The following is a 4593-nucleotide window of genomic DNA, read 5'->3' as shown; positions in this document are numbered from 1 at the left end:
ATTGAAAAAAAACCAGTTCATTAAAACGTTATTCCAAAAGTAACACAGCTTATAGGGTTCATACACAAACTTTTACATGCACCAATATAAGAATTTTTTATGCGCACCAATAAGTTCTAGAACCAACACTGTCACACAAGTTTCTCTAATATGATTATTATTCCAAAAACTCGATCTAAATTCTATAAACGGTCTTTTTTATATCTGGAAGTTTTTTTTATGAATCAACTTTGTCTACAAATTGAAAATAATGTAGAACACCAGAATCTTTAACAAATATTGAAAAAAAAATGGTTAAGTAGTTTAATTCTAATAATAGTATAATAGTTTAATATTGTATTAGTAAATTTATCATTGAGTTTATGCCATGATAATTGTAGTTTTAGATTCGTTTAAGGACACCGAAACTTTTAGGACTATCCTAAGACACCTCTATATATATCCCAACTTTAGAACAATATTTAGGACATATTTTATTTTATTAGACTTTCGTTAACCTTACTTAGGACTAAGACGTATCCTCAGACCATCCTTCGACATGTCTTCGTCCTTGGAAAGCTTCGTTGACACGGCCCCTGTATTGGTTGCATTTACTTTAGGGAGCTACCATTTCATTTTTAGAGGGGAAGGGGGAACGTATAATGACCCTTTTTGTCCTGTTTTTTTTTATTATCATCTCTGTCTTTCCTTTCTATGTTTCCCTCTATTCAATCTTGCATTTTTTATTAGATTATATTGACTTTTTTTCAAAAATATTGTCTTCGTGCCGTTATTTTGCACAGTCACTCATCCTGCTCCTATTTTAATCCGAAGTCCCCGAATTACATTTTATATAGCCATTAATATGATTGATGATGACAATGAGTTTGATGGTATTCGTCCTCAGGACAGCAACGAAACGACAGTTAAAACACAATTATACCTTTAAGACAAACTTATACTAGTTGAAAGCTAGCCATCGGTGCTAATATTTACGAGGGAAGCAACTTTTATGAAGATAGTTAAGAAAATAAGGGATCATTGAATTTTGTGTTTGTATAAAAAGGGAAAAGATTCAGAGTGTGTCAAATCTCTGTTGGGGTTACTAAAATTTCACCGTTCTTCACAAAATTGATTTTATGATATTGTACCGTTTTATGATATAAAAATTAATTTAAATCGTTGAAAAAGAATGTATTTATTAATGTCTCTATAGGAAACAACATCGTATAATCATCAAGCGGGGCAATTTATAGTGTATGTGCGACAAGGACGTGAACTCTGATATGTGTTGCGAAAATGGCAGCGTTCGATCTAAACCTATCATATATATATATATATATACATATATATTTCTTTTATTTATTAGATACTTTTTCTTCTCATTTTGTATATAAATTAGACTGTTTTTTGTATTTTTTTTTGGTTTGAATTGCTTAACACTAGTAATTTTAAGTCCCTTTATAGTTTTCAGCATTGAAATTATGACTGCTTACTTTAACAGATTGTGTCTTGAGTGGAAAGATATCGCATTTGGCACTCATACATGTACCTCATCTTTTTTTCATGTATGTCTGCTGTATAGTTCACCTACTTTTATTGTTGTTACCTTTGACCTTAAAAGAGGCAGGATTAGTTGACGCAGATTTTGAAACTAATTATCAACAATAAATACATGTAGCAAAATAAAATATTCATAAAAAAGAATTCAAACAGAAATCAAAGTTTATTAGTGAGAGTGTAAGGGAATCGAATTTAACAACCTATCTGGAAAAGTTGTATAAGATACAAAAGTATGTATCATATACACATTAAGGGCGTTAGCCTGATTGAGTACGTCTTTCTTACACCTATACATTGCAGAACAACAAATTGAATAATTTAGGAGAGGGCTTTCAATACTAACAGATTGCCTGCTTTGTACATGTACTATAGGAGATCTTTCAGCAATTTGATAACATGCTGGTATTGAAAAACAAGGTATCCAATTTATGTATCGACAACTTTGTGTAAAAAAGAAAGGTGTATAATAGTGATAGAAAACAGACACTTTTCCTTGTATAATTTAATCTTAAATATTTGAAAATTATTATAATTTAAGGGCATTTTTTTAACATGATACACCACAGCTAAATTTTGCATGTTTGCATTACATATACTTGCACTGTTTTGATTAACATAACAATTAGATGATATAGGTAAGAAAGTCACAAAAAAAATTAAAGGACAAAACGTTATTATATGGATTGTTTTTTTCGGAAAATGTTTTTTTTTTGGCAAATATTTTTTCGTTAATGTTTTTGTACATAAATTTGGCCGTTAGTTTTCTCGTTACATAAAAGATTGCATTGATACACAACAGAAATTCATACCTATAGTTTCAACAAAGAAGAAAAGGGTGTATAGCTTGCTACATTGTATATATGCTCATTGTTGAAAGCTGTTCACCCATATTTGGTAACTGCTACGATATTTGATGTCTGGTGGAGATTTGTATTAATGGTAATCAAACATATACCACATCTTTAATATGAAAGCTGGCCATTTAGTTATTGAAGATAAGAGACATACATTTTCATTGTAAGGCCTAACATTAAGATTTATTTAGAGTTTGATAATACAGGACTACTGGAGATAGACGTAGGGTGGTCATAAAGGATACGAATTGCCATGACCATAGTCCGATCGATTTACATGTTTTTGAAACTTTAGAAAGATAAACAAAAGGTGTGTACATGTACATTCTAGTTTGCTCATGGTTGTTTGCTGTTTACCTTTACTTGATTACTTCTAATTCCTTTGGTCTGTGATGTCATTGTCATATTGTAAATCATACCATAATGTCCATATCTTCTACATGTAACTATAAATTTAAACCTACTGACAAAATTAAATAGCTGGCATGGACAGTTGGACATAGTTTTTTTTAGAATCAGACATATAATTTACTTCTAGGCAATTAGCACAAATCAACTGGAAGTCTATTTATGTATGGCAGTCATTTTAGACACTATTGTATTTTATTTTTCAAACTGTGGCCACGTTCCTAGCTTAGACAATGAAAATAAATATAGAGTCTTACCGATTTTCAAATAAAATTTTCAAATACATTTGGCAGGGCGTTTGACATTGGCGCCGATTTTGAAAATTGTCATTCTTTCATTTGCGCCGATTTCATTTTTTCATTTGCGACGAAATTATATTTGCTCGATCCTTAAGTTAACTTTGATTCATATTGTTCTAGAAACATACATATCGGAAGGTCAGTGTGCTGAAACATAACAACATATCTAACAAATGTACAATGAAATTGTGTAAAGCCAGAGTCACAACGCCTTACGGATTATATTGTCAAAATACAGATCGAGCATAACCATAACCATTTTGATCGTAAATTAAAGTATAAAGCTCCGTTATGTATATATAGATTACAAGACCCATGGTGGAAATGGTGGATTATTGTTCATTGTTAATAATGCTATTTTAGAACGAAAGTTCAACACTGACAACAATGTGTCTAAACAAAATTAAAATGTGACACAAAAACAAGTGTACAACCTTTTACCCCACAAAACGTTAACACTTTTGGAATTTTGGTACCCAAAGAGTGTTAACTAGAAATTAAAGAAACAGCAGACATGGCTTCCTCCGCCTCATTTTTAGACTTATATCTCTAATTTGACTTACACAGTCACCTTATTACCAGAATCTATGACAAACGAGACGATTATAACTTTGAAATAATAAATTTCCCCCACCTTAGTAGCAATATACCAACTTCACCTGCACATGGGATATATATTTCCAACTTATTCGCTATTCAAGAGCTTGCAGCTCCTACTCAGACTTTTTAAAGCGTCATCAGTGTCTGAGTAGAAAATTGATGAACCAGGGGTACGTCAAAGAACGTTTCGTCTTTTTTCTAAAAAACACTTCATCAGAAGGTACCAAGACCTTGTTGATAAATATTCCGTATCAACTTCACAGATAATACATGATGGTCTTGGTGTATAGATTCTGCGTACTGATGTTGTTTATCATCTTAACATCGTGTTGTATTGTTCTTTCATTTGTCTTTGTTCTATTATTGATATTACTTTTACTGTTGGATTGTTTTATGTGATATCCGTTTAACGTGGTTCGGTACTTATATATCCCGTCAATGTGTTTGCATTGTCTTTCATTTTTTGGTGGTGTGTTTTCTATATGCGACTTTTTATATTTGTTTGGTTCATATAACGTGACTCTGTGCTTTAACAGATCCTCTCAGTATGATATTGTTCTATTTCATGTCATTATGATATATTTCTATTATCAATTACAAAATACGTTAAACAACAAACGTCAAAATCATTCAATCGCGTAGTGGAATTCACTATTTGTGGATTCTTATAAATTCTATAGAACTTTTGGACTATTTTAAATCTCGGTCTATTTCTGAAATTTATTCTTACATACTTTTGATTTTTTAACACTGTATGCTAACATCGCCTATGTGAAATATTAAAATTGTTTGAATGTACATTGAACGACAAATATATGTGACGTAAAAACAAATCTGACGTCAGACACGCACATCAATGAATGTGTTTGTAGATAGATGTTTTTGTGTTC

The sequence above is a fragment of the Mytilus edulis genome, chromosome 7 (assembly GCF_963676685.1).
Source record: "Mytilus edulis chromosome 7, xbMytEdul2.2, whole genome shotgun sequence".
Classification (NCBI taxonomy): domain Eukaryota; kingdom Metazoa; phylum Mollusca; class Bivalvia; order Mytilida; family Mytilidae; genus Mytilus; species Mytilus edulis.
This window is presented reverse-complemented; position numbering follows the sequence as displayed.